This window comes from Balaenoptera ricei, chromosome 15, assembly GCF_028023285.1.
Source record: "Balaenoptera ricei isolate mBalRic1 chromosome 15, mBalRic1.hap2, whole genome shotgun sequence".
In the NCBI taxonomy this organism is placed as follows: Eukaryota; Metazoa; Chordata; class Mammalia; order Artiodactyla; family Balaenopteridae; genus Balaenoptera; species Balaenoptera ricei.
In genome coordinates this window covers 82614441-82633869 of record NC_082653.1, presented here as the reverse complement: position 1 = coordinate 82633869, position 19429 = coordinate 82614441, and the positions used below count along the sequence as shown (strand labels likewise).

General features: G+C 38.1%; 1 pseudogene; it reads left to right on the top strand.

The window, feature by feature from the left end:
• The first annotated feature begins 16280 nt into the window (after positions 1-16280).
• On the top strand, positions 16281-16798 carry LOC132349074 (pancreatic progenitor cell differentiation and proliferation factor-like; annotated as a pseudogene).
• The last annotated feature ends 2631 nt before the right edge of the window (positions 16799-19429 follow it).

Below are 19429 nucleotides of genomic sequence, written 5' to 3'. Positions count from 1 at the left end.
CTTGGGAGAAGAATGGATGAACACCATGAGAATTTCAACAAGAGTTAGAAAATATAAAGAACCAAACAGGGATTCCCTGGTGGCACAGTGGTTAAGAATCCACCTGCCAATGTGGGGGACATGGGTTCGATCCCTGGTGTGGGAAGATCCCACATGCTGCGGAGCAACTAAGCCCGTGAGCCACAACTACTGAGCCTGAGCCGCAACTACTGAAGCCCGAGCGCCTAGAGCCCGTGCTCTGCAACAAGAGAAGCCACCACAATGAAAACCCCATGCATCACAAGGAAGAGTAGCCCCCACTCGCTGCAACTAGAGAAAGCCCACATGCAACAATGAAGACCCAATGTAGCCAAAAATAAAATAAAATACATTAAAAAAAAAAGAACCAAACAGAGCTGAAGAATACAATAACTGAAATAAAGAATACACTAGAAGGAATCAATAGATTTTATGATACAGAGGAATGAGTCAGCAATCTAGAAGACAGAGTAGTGGAAATCACCCAAGATGAACAAAAAAGAAAAGGAAGAAAAAACTTTTCTTTTCCTCTCTTCCTTTTCCTCTCTTCCTTTTCCTTTCTTCCTTTTCCTCTCTTTCTTTTCCTCTCTCTCTCTCTCTTTCTTTCTCTCTATCTTACTGTGAGGCTTGCAGGATCTTAGTTCTCTGACCAGGGATGGAACCCATGCCCCCCTGCAGTGGAAGTGTGGAATCCTAACACTGGACTGCCAGGGAATCCCCAGAAAAAAACATTTTAAATGAAGACAGTTTAAGAGACCTCTAGAACAATGTCAAGTACACTAAATTCCCATTATAGGGGGTCCCAGGAGAAGAGAGAGAGATCAGGGCAGAGAACTTACTTGAAGACATAATAGCTGAAAACTTTCATAATCTGGTAAAGGAAACAGACATCCAGGCCCAGGAAGCACAGAGTCCCAAACAAGACCAAAGAGGTCCACACCGAGACACATTATGATGAAAATGGCAAAAATTAAAGAGAGGATCTTAAGAATGGCAAGAGATGGGGCTTCCCTGGTGGCGCAGTGGTTAAGAATCCGCCTGCCAGTGCAGGGGACATGGGTCCGAGCCCTGGTCTGGGAAGATCCCACATGCCGCGGAGCAACTAAGCCTGTGCACCACAACTACTGAGCCTGTGCTCTAGAGCCCGCAAGCCACAACTGCTGAAGCCCATGCACCTAGAGCCCGTGCTCTGCAACAAGAGAAGCCACCACAATGAGAAGCCCGCACACCACAATGAAGAGTAGCCCCCGCTCGCCGCAACTAGAGAAAGCCCGCATGCAGGAATGAAGACCCAAGCAGCCAAAAATAAGTAAATAAAATAAATAAATTTATTAAAAAAAAAAAGAAAAAGAATGGCAAGAGAAAAGCAGCTAGTTACATACAAGGGAACTCTCATAAGGCTATCAGCTGACTTTTCAGCAGAAACTTTGCAGGCCAGAAGGGAGTGGCATGATACATTCAAAAGGATGAAAGGAAAAATTCTACAACCAAGAATACTCTACCCAGCAAGGTTATCATTCAGATTTGAAGGAGAGATAAGAGTCTTACAGACAAGCAAAAGCTATTGATAAAAGAGTTCAGTGCCATGAAACCAACTTTACCAATGTTAAAAGGGACTTCTCTAGGCAAAAAAAAAAAAAAGAAAAAAAAAAGAAAAAAATCACAATTAGAAAGATGAAAATTATAATATCGGCCTTCCCTGGTGGCGCAGTGGTTGGGAATCTGCCTGCCAATGCAGGGGACATGGGTTCGAGCCCTGGTCTGGGAAGATCCCACATGCCGCGGAGCAACTAGGCCCGTGAGCCACAACTACTGAGCCTGCGCGTCTGGAGCCTGTGCGTCTGGAGCCTGTGCTCCGCAACGGGAGAGGCCGCGACGGTGAGAGGCCCGCGCACCGCGATGAGGAGTGGCCCCCGCTTGCTGCAACTAGAGAAAGCCCTCGCACAGAAACGAAGACCCAACACAGCCAAAAATAAATAAATAAATATATTTAAAAAAAAAAAAAAAAAGAAAATTATAATATCTTACTGGTAAAGGCAAACATACAGTAAAGGAAGTAGGTAAACCACTTACAAAGCTAGAAGGAAGGTTAAAAACGAAGTAGTAAAATCATTTATATCCACAATAAGTAGTTAAGGGATATACAAAAAGTGTAAGATATGATGTCGACAATATTAAACATTGAGGGGGGGAGTAAAAAATGCAGGATTGTTAGAATACACTCAAACTTAAGAGATCAAATTAAAATAAATCATACATACCTATGTTGTTATATATGAACCTCAAGGTAACCACAAACCAAAAATCCATAATAGATAACAGACACAAAAAGATAAAGGAATCCAAACATAAACACTAAAGAGAGTCATAAAATCACAAAGGAAGAGAGCAAAAGAAGAAAGGAACAAAAAAGAACTACAAAAATAACCAGAAAACAATTAACAAAATGGCAATAAGTGCATACCTATCAACATTTACTTTAAATGTCAATGTACTAAATGCTCTAATCAAGAGTGGCTGAATGGATAAAAGCCAAGACCCATATATATGTCACCTACAAGAGACGCGCTTCAGATCTAAAGACGCAAACAGATTTAAAGTAAGGGGATGGAAAAAGGTATTCCATGCAAATGGAAACAAAAAGAAAGCTAGGGTAGCAATACTTGTATCAGGCAAAATAAACTTTAAAACAAAAACTGTAACAAGAGATAATATTACATCATGATAAAGGGATCAATCCAACAAGAATACATAACAGTTGTACATACATATGCACCCAACACAGAAGCATCTAAATACATAAAGCAAACATTAGTAAACATAAAAGGGAAGACTAAGATCAAGATGGTGGAGTAGGATGCAGAACTCACCTTCCACAAACACGTCAAAACTACATCTACATGGGGAGAAATTCTCACCAAAAACTAACTGGAGACAGGCAGAAAGACTCTTATATAACCAAAGCTGTAAGAAACATCCACACAGAATTGGGTAGGAAGGGAAGAGAAGCTATCAGGTCAGGACCTGTGTCCCTGGGAGGGGACACAAAAGAGGAGGGGGATCCATGCAGGGGAGTGAATGGTTCAAGCCACATATTGGGCACCCCAGCCCTGCAGACCAACACTGGGAAAACAAGTCTTCTTACCTACTTAGAAAATCAGTGTGACTACAGGAGGGCTGTAAGGAACTTAGACTCCTCTTGTGAAGAATGCATACACACTTGCTTGCTCCCAAAACAAGGCAGAGAAAGCACATTGAGACTATCAATACATGGGACTCTAGCCAGTTTCCCATGGCCACCCCAGAGTGGGCTCCAGCCTGAGGTGAATGTCCGCACCAGTCCTGTTTGCAACATGGTGCAGCTCCACACTAGAGTGAAGGCTGCAGTGGCCGAGGGGAGTGCTCAGTTGTGAGAGGCAGAGCCAACCCAGAACCAGGACAGCATCTGAACGGGTCAAGGGCAGCCATTACTGGGGCTTACAGAGGCAGCACATCAGAATCAGACTGGGACTATGACTGGGGCCAGGGTTGCCACAGCTCATGCCCAGATCCATTCTGAGCACCTGCTCCAGGCCCTCTTGCCCCAGTACTGCCACACTCTGGGCAAGGGTGCTAGTACTGGGAGGAGAGCAAGCACACACTCAGAGGGAACAGGGCCAGCTCGTACCAACCCTCAGGGCTTCTGCTCCATCAACTTGGGGCACACTCCTGCCCCTAATAGGGTGGTGTTAGACAATGAGCAAAAAAGAAGCCCTGGCTCACATCTGGATCAGGCTCTAGCCCCTCTATCTTCAGCCCCACTTGCTACCAAGGTGATAGTTGCAAGCACACTCTGGTGAAAATGTGACTCGTGCTCATGTCAGATGCAGCTCTCCCACCAAAGCCACTGGGTACATGCAGACTGTATAGGAATATTCCAACACAAGGACACTCCTTCAAGATTGCAATAGATAACTGTTTCAAGCAAGTTCATAGAGACAGAGAAAGTTAAGCAAAATAAGACAGAGGAATTTGTTTCAAATAAAAAAGAGAGAGAGAGAAACCCTGAAAAGACAACTAATGAAACAATTTACCAGATAAAGAGTTCAAAGCATTATTAATAAGAATGCTAACTGAATTAGGGAAAAGAATAGATGAAAACAGTGAGAATTTTAACAAGGAACTAGAAAATATAAAAAAGAACCAGTCAGAATTGAGGAATAATTGAAATGAAAAACACACGAGAAGGAATTAACACATATTAGGTGATACAGAAGAACGCATAAGTGACCTGGAAGATAGAATAATGGAAACCACCCAATCAGAACAGCAAAAAGGAAAACAAAATTTAAAAATGAGAACAGTTAAAGGACCTATGGGACAACAACAAGTGTACCAACATTCACATTATAGGGGTCCCAGAAGGAGAAGAGAGAAAGAGGTCAAAAATATATTTGATGAAATTATGGCTGAAAACTTCCCAAACTTGAAGAAGGAAATAGAGAACAAGGTACAGGAAGAACAAATGGTCCCAAACAAGATGCACCTAAACAGACCCATACCACGATATATCTTAATTAAAATGGCAAAATTAAAGAGAGAACTCTAAAGGCAGCAAGAGGAAAAACAAAGTCTAAAATACAAGGAATCCCTATAAGGCTCTCCGCTGATTTTTCTGCAGACATTTTGCAGGCTAGAAGGAAGTAGCATGATACATTTAAAGTGCTGAAAGGAAAAAACCTGCTAACTAGGATACTCTATACAGAAAGATTATCATTTAGAATTGAAGGAGAGATTTTAAAAAACGTCTCAGACAGCAAAAAACTAAAAGAGTTCATTGATAGTAAACCTACCCTAGAAGAAATGTTAAAGGATCTTCTCTAAGTGGAAAAGAAAAGGCTATAACAAGAAGTATCTATAGAAACGGAAAAACCTAGCTAGTAAAGGCAAATATATAGTAAAGGCTGAGAATCAATCACTTACATAAGCTAGTACAAAGATTAAAGGAAAAAACATTGTAAAATCAACTATAAGTACAATAAACAGTAAAGGGTTAAACATGAAGATATAAAATATGACACCAAAAACAAAATGTGGGTGGGGGGATTTTTAAAATGTAGATCTTTTAGAATTCATTTGAACTTAAATGACTACCAGTTTAAAACAAGTAAATATAGTTATAGGTCAACATATATGAACCCTGCAGTAACCACAAGTCAAAAATCTACAATAGGTATATAAAACTAGAGAGAAAGTAACACAACCACACCGCTAAAGAAAACCAAACCAAAGGGGGAAGAAACGAAAAGAAGAACAGAGAAGAACTACAAAAACAACCAGAAAACAAGTAACAAATGGCAGTAAGTACATACATATCAAAAATCACTTTAAATATCAATGGACTAAATGCTCCAATCAAAAGACAGAGTGGCTGATTAGATTAAAAAAGACTCATCTATATGCTCTTTACAAGAGACACACTTCAGAGCTGAAAACACACAGACTGAGAGTGAGGGAATGGAAAAAGTATATTTCAAGCAAATGGAAATGACATGAAAGTAGGGTAGCAATACTCACCTCAGACAAAATAAATTTTAAAACAAAGTTTATAACAAAAGACAAAGAAGGGTATTATATAGTGATAAAGGGATCAATACAAGAGAATATAACACTCATTAACATATATCCACATAATACAAGAGCACCTAATTATATAATGCAAATATTAACAAACATAAGGGGAGAAATTGAAAATACAATAATAGTAGGAGACTTTAACACCTCACATCAATGGACATTGTGTCCACACAGAAAAATCAATAAGGAAACAATGGTCTTAAATGACACCTTACACCAGTTAGACTTCATAGATATCTATAGGACATTCCATCCCCAAACAGCAGAATACACATTCTTTTCAAGTGCACATGAAACATTCTCCAGGGTAAATCACACTCTAGGCCACAGAAAAGTGTCAACAAATTTAAGAGGATAGAAATTACATCAAGCATTTTTTCCAACCACAAAGGTATGAAACTAGAAAACAACTACAGGAAGAAAAATGGGAAAAGCACAAACACATGGAGACTAAACAACATGCCACAAAAAAAAAACAAAACAAAAAAATGGGTTGATGAAGAAATCAAAGGGGAAATCAGAAAATACCTCCAGACAAATGAAAAGGGAAACACAACTTTCCATAATCTATGGGTTGCAGCAAAAGCAGTTCTAAAAGGGAAGTTTATAGCTCTGCAGGCCTACCTCAAGAAACAAGCAAACTCTCAAACAACCTAACTTACCATCTAAAGGAATTATAAGAACAAACATAGCCCAAAGTCAGCAGAAAGAAGGAAATAAAGACCAGAGAAGAAATAGAGACCAAAAAAAAAAGAAAAGATGAAACCAAGAGCTGTTTTTTTTTGAAAGACAAACAAAATTGATAAGCCTTTACCCAGGCTCATCAAGAAAAAGAGAGGACCTAATAAACAAAATAAGAAATGAAAGAGGAGAAATAACAACCAATATCACAGAGATACAAAAAATATCATAAGTGAATACTATGAACAGTTATATGCCCACAAATTGGACAACCTAGAAGAAATGGACAAATTTCTAGAAACATACAACCTCCCAAGACTGAATCAGGAAGAAATAGACAATCTGAACAGAACAATCACTAGTAATGAAATTGAGTTTGTAGTGAAATTGAGTTTGTAATTAAAAAAAAAAAATCCCATCAAACAAAAGTCCAGGACCAGACGGCTTCACAGGGAAATTCTACCAGACATATAAAGAAGAGCTAATTCTTATCCTTCTCAAACTATTCCCAAAAATTGAAGAGGAGGGAACACTCCCAAATTCATTCTATGAGGCCACTATTTCCCTGATACCAAAATCAGAAAAAGACACTACAAAAGAAAATTACAGGACAATATCTCTGATTGATATAGTTGCAAAAATCCTCAACAAAATAGCAGACCAAATTCAACAATATATAAAAAGGATACACCATGATCAAGTGGGATTTATGCCAGGGATGCAAAGGTGGCTCAATACCTACAAAAAAATCAGTGTGATACATTACGTTATTTTTTTTTAAAAGGGCAGGATAAAAATTACACGATCATCTCAATAGATGAAGAAAAAAATTTGACAAAATTCAACATCCATTCATATAAAATCTCTCAAAGTTGGTATAGAGGGAACATATCTCAACATAATAAAGGCCATTTATGAGAAAACGACAGCTAACATCCTACTCAGTGGTAAAAAGCTGAAAGCTTTTCTTTCAAAATTAAGAAAAGAGGAGGATGCCCACATTTGCCACTTATATTTAACATAATGTTGGAAATCCTAGCCATAGTAATCAGACAAGAAAAAGAAAAGGCATCCACAACTAGAGATTATCATACTAAGTGAAGTAAGTTGGAAAGAGAAAGACAAATACCATATGATATCACTTATATGTAGAATCTAAAATATGACACAAATGAACCTATTTATGAAACAGAAATAGAATCAGGGACATAGAGAATAGACTGGTGGTTGCCAAGGGGTAGGAAAGGGTTGGATTGGCAGTGGAATTAGCAGATGCAAACTGGTATATATAGAATGGGTAAACAAGGTCCTACTGTATAGCACAGGGAACTATATTCACTATCCTCTGATAAAACATAATGGAAAAAACATGAAAAAGAATGTATATATATGTATAACTGAGTCACTTTGCTCTACAGCAGTAATTAACACAACACTGCAATTCAACTATACTTCAATAAAAAATTTTTTAAAGGCATCCAAATTGCAAGGGGAGAAATAAAACTGTCACGTATTTGCATATGACATGATACTATATATAGAAAATCCTAAAGTCTCCAAAAAACTATTAGAATAAATAAATTCAATAAGGTTGTGGAACACAATATTAATATTCAGAAATCTGTTGCTTTCCTATACACTGATAATGAACTATCAGAAAGAGAAAGCAAGAAAACAAGTCTGTTTAAAATCACATCAAAAAGAATAGGTGGAATAAAATTAACCAAGGAGGTGAAAGACCTATACTCTGAAAACTATAAAACACTGATAAAGGATATAGAGGGTGATACAAAGAAATGGGAAGATATCCCATGTTCATATACTGGAAGAATATTGTTAATATGTCCATACTAGCAAGGCAATCTACAGATTTAATGCAATCCCTATCAAAATACCCATGCCATTTTCCACAGAACTAGAAAAAAGAATCCTAAAATTTATATGGAACCACAAAAGAACCCAAATTGCTAAAGCAATCTTGAAGAAAAAGAAGAAAGCTGGATGTATCACACCCTCTGACTTCAGACTATACTTCAAAGCTAAAGTAGTCAAAACAGCATGGTACTGGCCCCAAAACATACACATTGATCAATGGAACAGAATAGAGAGCCCATAAGTAAACCCATGCAATTATGGTCAACTAATCTATGACAAAGGAGGCAAGAATATACAATGGAGAAAAGACAGTCTGTTCAATAAGTTGTACTGGAAAAACTGGACAGCTGCACGCAAAAGAATAAAACTAGAACAATTTATCATACCATTTACAAAAATAAACTCAAAATGGACTAAAGACCTATATGTAAGACCTGAAACTATAAAGCTCCTAGAAGAAAACATAGGTAGGACACTTTTTGACATAAATTTTAGCAATATTTTTTGGATCAGTCTCCTGAGGCAAAGGAAATAAAAACAAAAATAAACAAATGGGACTAATTAAATTTAAAAGCTTTTGCACACTAAAGGAAACCACCATCAACAAAAAAAGACAGCTTACTGAATGGGAGAAAATATTTGCAAATGGCATGACTGATAAGGGGTTAATATATAAAATATATCAACAGCTCATACAACTCAGTATCAAAAAAACAAGCAACCTGGCCAGAAGGTTGTTTGTTAAATAATGGGCAGAAGACCTGAACAGACATATTTCCAAAGAAGACATACACTGGCCCATAGGAACATGAAAAGATGCTCAACGTAGCTAATCAGAGAAATGCAATAAAAACCACAATGAGATATCACCTCACACCTGTCAAAACGGCTATCATCTAATATAACAAACGTTGGAGAGGATGTGGAGAAAAGAAAACCCTCCTACACTGCTAGTGGGAATGTAAATTGGTGCAGCCACTATGGAAAACAGTATGGAAATTCCTCAAAAAACAAAAATAGAACTGTCATATGATCCAGCAATTCCACTCCTGGGTATATATCCATAGAAAATGAAAACACTAGTTTGAAGAGATACATGCATCCCAATGTTGATAGCAGCATTATTTACAATAGCCAAGATATGGAAGCAACTTAAGTGTCCATCAACTGATGAATGAATAAAGATGTGGTATATATATACCACAGAATATTACTCATCCATAAAAAGGAATGAAATTCTGCAATTTGCAACAACGTGGATGGAAATAGAGGGTATTATGCTTAGTGAAATAAGTCAGACAGAGAAAGACAAATACTGTATGTTAGCACTTATATGAGGAATCTAAAAAAATAAAACAAATAAATATAACAAAACAGAAATAGACTCACAGATATAGAGAACAAACTAGTGGTTACCAGTGGGGAGGGGGAAGGGGAGTGCAAGATAGGGCTAAGGGATTAAAAGATATAAACTACTATGTATAAAATAAATGAGCAAAAAGGATATTATACAGCACAGGGAAGTATAACCATTATTTTGTAATAACCTTAAATGCAGTATAATCTATAAAAATACTGAATCACTGTTATACGACTGAAACTAATATAACTTTATAAATCAACTTCAATTTAAAAATTTTAATAAAAATATAAACAAACATATGGTACTTCCCTAGTGGTCCAGTGGTTAAGACTCCACACTTCCACTGCAGGGGGCACAGGTTCGATACCTGGTGGGGGAACTAAGATCCCACATGCTGCATGGTGCCGCCAAAAATTTTAAAAATAAAAATAAAAAAAGAAAAAAAATTCTATATAAACAAACATAAAGGGAGAAACTGACAGTAACATAAAAATAGTAGGGGACTTTAACATTACACTTACATCAATGGACGGATCATCCAGACAGAAAATCAAGAAGGCAACACTGGCCTTAAAGAACACAGTAGATTTTAGATGGAATTAATACATACAGAACATTTCATCCAAAGCAGCAGAATACACATTTTTTTAAAGTGCACATGGAACATTCTCCAGGATATATAGGCCACAAAAGAAGTCTCAATAAATTTAAGAAGATTGAAATCATATCAAGCATCTTTTCTGAACACAAGGGTATGAAACTAGAAATCAACTATAAGAAAAAAACTACAGAAAACAAACACATGGAGGGTAAACAGTAGGTCACTGATGATATCAAAGAGTAATCACAAAATACCTGGAGACAAATAAAAAATGGAAACACAGCAATCCAAAATACACAGGACACAGCAAAAGCACTTCTAAGAGGGAAGTTTATAGCAATACAAGCCTACCTCAGAAAACAAGAAAAAGCTCAAATAAACAATTTAACCTTGCACCTAAAGGAACTAAAAAAAGAAGAACATCAAAACTCAAAGTTAGTAGAATAAAAGAAATAAAGATCAGAGCAGAAGTAAATGAAATTGAGACTTTAAAAAAATAAAAAAGAACCAAAAAGAGCTAGTTTTTTGAAAAGATAAAAAATTGATAAGCCATTAGCCAGTCTCATTAAGGAAAAAAGAGGGCCCAAATAAATAAAATCATAAATAAAAGAGAAGTTACAACTGACACCACAAAGTAAAAAGGATCATAAAAGAGATTACTATGAACAACTTATGTCAATAAAATGGACTACCTAGAGGAAATGGATAAATTCCTAGAAAGTAAATCAGGAAGAAATAGAAAACATGAATAGATTACCAGTAGTGAAACTGAATAAGTAATAAAAGCAAAAAAACCCTCCCAACAAACACAAGTCCAGGACTAGATGGCTTCATAAGTGGATTCTGCCAAACATTTAGGAAGAGTTAAACCTATCTTTCTCAAATTATTCCCAAAAATTGAAGAGGAAGAAATGCTTCTGAACTCATTCTAGAAGCCCAGCATCACCCTGATACCAAAACCAGACAAACGAACCACAAAAAAGAAAATTCCAGAGCAATATCCCTGATGAACATAGATGCAAAGTCCTCAAAATATTAGCAAACCAAACACAATGATACATTAAAAGGATCATACACAAAAATCAAGTGGGATTTATTCCAGGGATGTAAGGATGATTCAATACCAGCAAATCAATGTGTTATACCACATTAACAAATTGAAGAATAAAAATCATATGCTAACCTCAATAGATGCAGGAAAATCTTTTGACAAAATTCAACATTCATTTATGATAAAAAGTCTCCAGAGTGAGTTACAGAGGGAATATACCTCAGCACAATAAAAGGCATATATGACAAACCCACAGCCAATTTTTTCACTTAGTGGTGAAAAGCTAAAAGCATTTCCTCTAAGATCAGAAACGACAAGTATGCCCACTCTTACCACTTTTTTTCAACATAGTATTGGGTTGGCCAAAAAGTTCGTTCAGATTTTTCCATTAGATGTTACAAAAACCCAAGCGGACTTTTTAGCCAACCCAATATATTGGAAATCCTGGCCACAGGAGCCAGTAGAGAAAAACAAAAAATCCAAATTGGAAAGAAAATAGTAAAACTGTCACTGTTTTCAGATGATATGAAACTATATATAGAAAATCCCAAAGATGATAGCAAAAAAACCTACTAGAATAAATGAATTCAGTGAAGTGTAGTATACCAAATTAATATAAAGAAATATAGCATTTCTATATACTAAAAATGAACTAACAGAAAAATACATTAAAACAATCCCATTTACAATTGCATTAAAAAGAATAAAGTACCTAGGAATAAATTTAACTAAAGAGGTAAAAGACTTGTACTCTGAAAGTTCTAAGACACTGATGAAAGAAATTTAAGATGACACAAACAAATATAAAGACATACTGTGCTCACGGAATGGAAGAATTAATATTGTTAAAATGACCATACTACCCAAGGCAATCTACAGATTCAGTGCAATCCCTATCAAAATACCCAGGACACTTTTCACAGAACTAGAACAAATAACTTTAAAATTTGTATGGAAACACAACACCCCTCGAATAGCCAAAGCAATTTTGAGTAAGAACAAACCTGGAGGTATCACACTTCCTGATTTCAAACTGTAACACAAAGCTACAGTAACCAAAACAGTATGGTACTGACACAAAAACAGATACCTAGATCAATGGAAGAGAACAGAGATCACAAAATGAACCCACGCTTATATGGGCAATAAATCTATAACAAAGGAGGCAAGACTATAATGGGGAAAAGACAGCCTTTTCATGGTAATGGGAAATGGTAATGGGAAAACTGGTCAGCAACATGCTAAAGAATCAAACTGGACTACTTTCTCACACCATATACAAAAATAAACACAAAATGGATTCGAGACTTAAATGAAAGACCTGAGACCATAAAACTTCTAGAAGAAAACATAGACATTAGACTCTTTGACATCAGTCTTAGCAATATATATATATTTTTTTTGGATCTGTCTCCTCAGGCAAAGGAAACAAAAGCAAAAACAAACAAATGGGACTACATTGAACTAAAAAGCTTTTTCACAGTGAAGGAAACTATCAATAAAACAAAAAGATATCCTACTGAATGGGGAGAAGATAATTGCAAATGATACATCTGATAAGGGGTTAATATCCAAATACACAAAGAACTCATGCAACTCAACATCAAAAATCAAACAACCCAATTAAAAAAATTTTTTAATCGGCAGGAGACCTGAATAAACATTTTTCCAAAAAAGACCTACAGATGGCCTCCAAACACATGAAAAAATGCTTACTATCACTAATAATCAGGGAAATGCAAATCAAAATCACAATGAAATAACACGTCACGTCTGCCAGAACGGCTGTCATCAAGAAGACAAAAAAAAAAAAAAAGTGTTGAGGAGGACATGGAGAAAAGGGAACACTCATGCACTGTTGGTGAGAATGTAAATTGGTGCAGCCACTGTGAAAAACAGTGTGGAGGTTCCTCAAAATATTAAAAATAGAACTGGATATGACACAGCAATTTCACTTCTGGGTATTTACCTGAGGAAAACAAAAACACAAATTGGAAACGATATCTGCAACCCCATATTCTCTGCAGCATTATTTACAGTAGCCAAGATATGGAAGTAACCTAAGTGCCCATCAATAGATGAATGAATAAAGAAGATGTGGTATATTTAAACAATGGATGTTACTCTGCCATAACAAAATGAAATCTTGCCATTTTTGGCAATATGGGTGTATGAAGAGGGTATTATGCTAAGTGAAATATGTCAGACAGAGAAAGACTAATATCATATGAACTCACTTATATGTGGAATCTAAAAAACAACAAAATGAAAGACTCATCAGTACAAAAAACAAATTGGTGGGGGCTTCCCTGGTGGCGCAGTGGTTGAGAATCTGCCTGCCAATGCAGGGGACATGGGTTCGAGCCCTGGTCTGGGAAGATCCCACATGCCGCGGAGCGACTAGGCCCGTGAGCCACAATTGCTGAGCCTGCACGTCTGGAGCCTGTGCTCCACAACAAGAGAGGCCGCAATAGTGAGAGGCCCGCGCACCGCGATGAAGAGTGGCCCCCACTTGCCGCAATTAGAGAAAGCCCTCGCACAGAAACGAAGACCCAACACAGCCAAAAATAAATAAATAAATAAATAAATAAAATTTAAAAAAAACAAAAAAAAATTGGTGGTTACCAGAGAAGAGAAGGTTGGGAGTGGGGGCAAAATAGGTGAAGAGGATTAAGAGGTACAAACCTCCACTTATAAAATAAATAAGTCATGGGCATGTAATATACAGCATAAGGAATATGTCAATAATATTGTAATAATTTTGCATGGAGATAAATGGTTACTAGACATATGGTGATCATTTCATAATGTATGCAAATGTCAAACCATTATGCAGTACACCTGAAACTAATATTGTATGTCAGTTATATTTCAATAAAAGATAAATAATTAAAAATTAAATTGTATGAGAAGGTTGTGTAGCTTATATGCAAATACTATGCCATTTTATGTAAGGGACTTGAGTATCCTGGGATTTTTGTATTCACAGAGGGTCCTGGAACCAATCCCCTTCACAGATACCAAGGGACTGTATGTTCAGTTGATTTTCCACAAAGGAGCCAAGGTAATTAAATAAGTTAAAAATAATCTTTTTAACAAATGCTGCTAAAACAATTGGGTATCCATGTGCAAAAAAAATTAAAAATGAACCTTGACCCATAGTTTCCATTATATATTTTTAAAACTTAAGACAGATTATAGACAATGTAAAAACTTAGACTATTAAACTTTTAGAGGGAAAAATAGAAAATCTTTGTGACCTTGAATTAGGCAAAGATTCCTTAGATTCAACACCAAAACCATGATCCATAAAAGAAAAATATTGACAAACAGGACTTTATCAAAATTAACAACTTCTGCTTTTCAAAAGATATTATTAAGAAAATAAAAAAATCACCTACTGACTGGAGAAAACACTTGTAAAACACACATCTGATAAAGAACTTGCAACACAACATGTAAAGACTTCTCAATACTCAGTAACAAAAATCCCAAGTTTTAAAAATTGGAAAAAGATTTGAACAGATATTTCATCAAAGAAGAGACACAGATGACAAATAATCACATGAAACGAAGTTCAAAATTATTATTCATTAGGAAAATGCAGAATAAAACCACAGTGAGATACCACTACAATACCAAGAAGTGAGGATGCAGAGGAAGTAAAACTCTCACACTTCGCTGATGGGGATGAAAAATGGCATAACCAGTTTGAAAAACATTTTGATAATTTCTTATAAATGTAAATACATATTACCATATGACCCAACAATCCCACTGCTAGGTATTTACCCCAGGAAATGAAAACATGTTCTCATGCAAATCTGTATGCCAGTGTTCATAGCAACTTTGTTCATAATCATCCAAAACGGAGGGAAGAAATTGTCCATCAACTGATCAACTGGTGAGTGGGTCAACAAGTCATGGTACATCCATACAATGAAAACGACTCAACAGTAAAAAGGAATCAACTACCAATACACATAATGATGTGGACAAACCTCGAAAGTATTTTGCTAAGTGAAAGAAGCCAAACTAAGGCTACATACTGTATGATTCCATTTATATGACGTTCTGGAAAAAGCAAAAGTATAGGGACAGAATTCAGAGCAGTGATTGCCAAAGGCTAGAAATGGGAGGAGAGGATTGACTATAAAGGGACATGAAGGAACTCGGGGTAGTGGAATACTGTGTCTTGATTGTGATGGTGGCTACAGAACCTTATACCTTTTAAAAGCTCGTTGAACTGTAATACCTAAAAAAGATAAATTCTACTGTATGTAAATCATACCACAATAGACCTGAATTAATTAAAGTACAATTATCTAACAAAACAAGCAATATGCTAATAGGAATAAAATGAATAAATCTAACAAAAGATATGTAAGACCTTCTTGAAAAATTTATATAACTATTGAAATTTATTTAATTTTACATCATGGTCATGGATAGAGACTTAATATCATAAATATGCCAGTTCTCCTCAAATTAGTCCATGAATGCATACCATTCCAATAAAAATCCCAACAGGTTTTGTCATGGAAATCAGCAAGCAGATTCTAAAATGCAATGAGATTCTGAGACTAAATGAGATTTTGAAGAACCAAAATTAGATGAGGGTTTCACATACCAGGTCTCACATATTGATACTAATTAAAAAGTTATTGAAATTAAGAAAATGTGGCTTTGGCACAAATAGAGCAATGAGAAGAGAGCCTAGGAATGGAAACTTTATATATTAGAGAGATGGCATTATAATTCAGTGGGGAAGGATGGCAAGGACAAGTGGCTATCCATCTGGAAAAAGTTAAATTCCAACTTTACACCTTACACAAAAACCAGTTCTAACTGGATGAAAAACAAATATGAAAAGCAAACTTTTAGTTTTTAACACAAAATACAGGAGGCTGTCTTTATGACCTTAAGAGTAGGACAGGATTTCTTAAAAAGACACAAAGAGTTTGATGAATCTGAGATCAGATTTAAATTTCTATAGTTCAAAAGTAAAGGGAGAAGGGGGCGAGTCCGCGCGTGCGCGTCCCGCGTGTCTGGGTCGTGGAGCCGTCGGCCGCGGTCTCCTGCGCAGATGGGCTCGGTGGCCTAGCGCCCCGGTCCCCGCCGTCAGTGATCGAGCGCCGAGGCCCGCGAGGGGTCGCCGCCGAGGTTTCCACCAGCCCACAAGCAAGAGCATGGCAGCCATCCCCTCCAGCGGCTCGCTCGTGGCCACCCACGACTACTACCGGCGCCGCCTGGGCTCCACTTCCAGTAACAGCTCCTGCGGAAGTGCCGAGTACCCTGGGGAAGGCATCCCCCGCCACCCCGGTCTCCCCAGAGCTGACCCGGGACGCTGGTGGGCTAGCTTCTTTTTCGGGAAGTCCACTCTCCCATTCATGGCCACAGTGTTGGGGTCCCCAGAGCAAACCAGCCCAGGCCTCCACCGGCATGATCACCTGTGACCTGGCTCGGAAAGCCGTGGGGAAGCAGCAGCCTGGCGGCCAGCCTGGCCAAACCAACTACAGGCCCCCGTCCTGAGTGGCCACCACCAGCTGCCGGGCTTCCTCCCAAGGCGCTAGGCTCATCAGAGCCCCCCCTCCTTCCCCTCCCTGAGAGTCAGCAGGCTGCAGCCAACAGAAGCAGTTGGGTTTTTAATATCAAAACAGCAAAACACCAAAAAGGAAGTTGAGAGAACTCCACTCTTTACTATCCAAGCCACATGAGAGCCTTCCCGGCACCCCCTAACCTGTGCCTTGCACCAAGTAGAAAATAAACTCCAAGCAGCCAGCAAAAAAACAAAAAAACCAAAACCAAACAAACAAACAAAAAGTAAAGGGAAATAACAAGCCACTGACAGAAAGAGGACATTTGTAACATATGTGATTGACAAAGAATTCGAATTTCAAATATCTAATGAATGGCAAACCAATTTAGAAATAGGAAACTATGTTACCAAACCTGGTTCATTCGCTGGACAGGCAACAGGCCAAACACTGAGACGCTAACGTTTGCAGCAGAGAAAAACTATATTCACGAGGCGGCCAAGCCAGGAGAGGGGAGAATGGATCTCAAATCTGTCTCCCGGAAGGGGAGGGGCACAGGATATTGATGGGATAAAGCTGAGGCATGGAGGGCACGGGGAAAGGTGATAAGGTGATCGGAGAAAAGAAAAAGTGAGGCAATTGTCCTTCTGCACAGGTGCAACTAAGCTGTGGCTTCTTCATGGGACACATGTTCAGAAAATGATGGTGTTATTACCATGCTCTGATGGTGGAGTTTTGGGCCCTCTGGCACCTAAAGGTCCCTGAGTGGACACTCACGCATGCCCAGTTGGAGGGTCAGTAGTCTTAGTCTCATCTGGCTCAAGCTCGAACTGGACACAGCTGACTCCAAGTTACTAAAAAAACAACTTGGGCAAATATCTTTATTATTTAGGCTGCATGAAGCTTGGAAGACATGCAAACCTTCTGCAGCAACAGTTAAAGTGAACTTGATCAGTGAGCGCAGGTTACAGGTGTAATGGATCTAACTAATGATTACCCTTGGTTTCCAATATTCACAAGATAAATACAAAGAGGCAGTTCACAGAAGAGAAAACCAAAATGGGCGAAACATGAGACATGCTCTTCTCTCTAGCAATCAAGGACATGCCAATGAAAACAGTCATTTTCACACACATCAGATTGGTAAAAATTTAAATGTTGGAGGCAAAGTGAACAGTGGTGGGAGCGTGTCTTGGTACTGCTTGGAGAACAATTAAATATAATCTCCAAAATTTCGAAGTGCACATACTCTGTGACCCAGAAATTCCACTTTTAGGTATATACACTAGAGAAACTCTTGCACACGTACCCAAAGAAACATGGGGAAAAAATGTTTATTACAGCATTATTTACAATAGTCAAAGACTGAGAATAACGTAAATGTCCATCAATAGGAGAATGAATAAGTGGATCATGGTAAATATTCACATTGAAATATTTAACAGCATTTAAAATGAATGAACTCCAGTTCATCTATCAACACTGGATAAACCTCTCAAAATCATGGTGTAAAGTTAAAAACGGTTCTGACCCCAATTCCAATGAGTGTGGTGTGAGGGTTTTCCCCACACACCAAGCAACGCTCAGACACCAGCTGAGAATAACTCAATTCTGACACTACTTCGAGACAGGGTCAGATTCCACAGGGTAAGGACTCAGTCCTGCAAGACTACTCCTCCCACCATACCACCACTTCAGATGCCAATCACAAGTTCAGGTTGTCACCTGGGCTCCTGACCCATCAGCTATAGATCAGAGGCGCCAACATCCTCAGGTTTGATTAATTTGCTAGATCGGCTCACAGAACTCAGAGAAACATTTTGCTTCCTAGATCACCAGTTTATTACAAAAGGACATATAACTCAGGAATGGCCGGATGGAGAAGATGCTAGGGCAAGGTAGGGGAAAGGGCAGGTATCTCCCATGCGCTCTTGGAGCACTCTCCCATCCTCCTCCACATGTTCACCAACCCAGAAGCCCTACAAACCCCATCCTTTTGGGGTTTTATGGAGCATTCATTACATAGGTATGATTGAGTAAATTTTGGTTATTGGTGATTAATTCAAACTCCAACCCCTCTGGTCGTCACAGAAATCAGGGGGTGAGGTCATGATTCGTTCCCCTGGCAACCAGCCCCCATCCTGAGGTGCTTTCTAAAAGCCACCTCATTAATATAAACCCAGCTGTGGTGAAAAGGGGCTTGTTATGAATAACAAGATGCCCATTTCACCTTTATGGCTCTGAAACAATTTCAAGAACTGAGGATAAGAGAGCAAATATTATAACAAAAAATGCTCCTATTGCTCTTACGGCTCAGGAATTTCCAAGGGTTTTGGGAGCTGTGAGTCAGGAACTGTGGAGGAAAACCACATATATATGAGAAATATGTTTTGGTCATCCAAATGACCAAATATATATATTTCTTATCAATCACAATATTGCAAGAATAAGAGGCAAGTTGCAAATGAATGTATCCTGGAAGATACCTTGCATCAATCATCCAGTCCCCAGGGGCCCAAAGGTAAAGCCTGGGCTTTAGCCAGCCTCCAAATCTCTGGTGACAAGAGACAAAGCCTGGGCCAGAGCAGGATGGAGATCAGATGAGACCTCTGCATAAAGCCAGGACCCCTAAATCACTGACCCTCTGACAGTGAGCCAGAAGAAAAAGAACTGCCATGAAGGGGGAG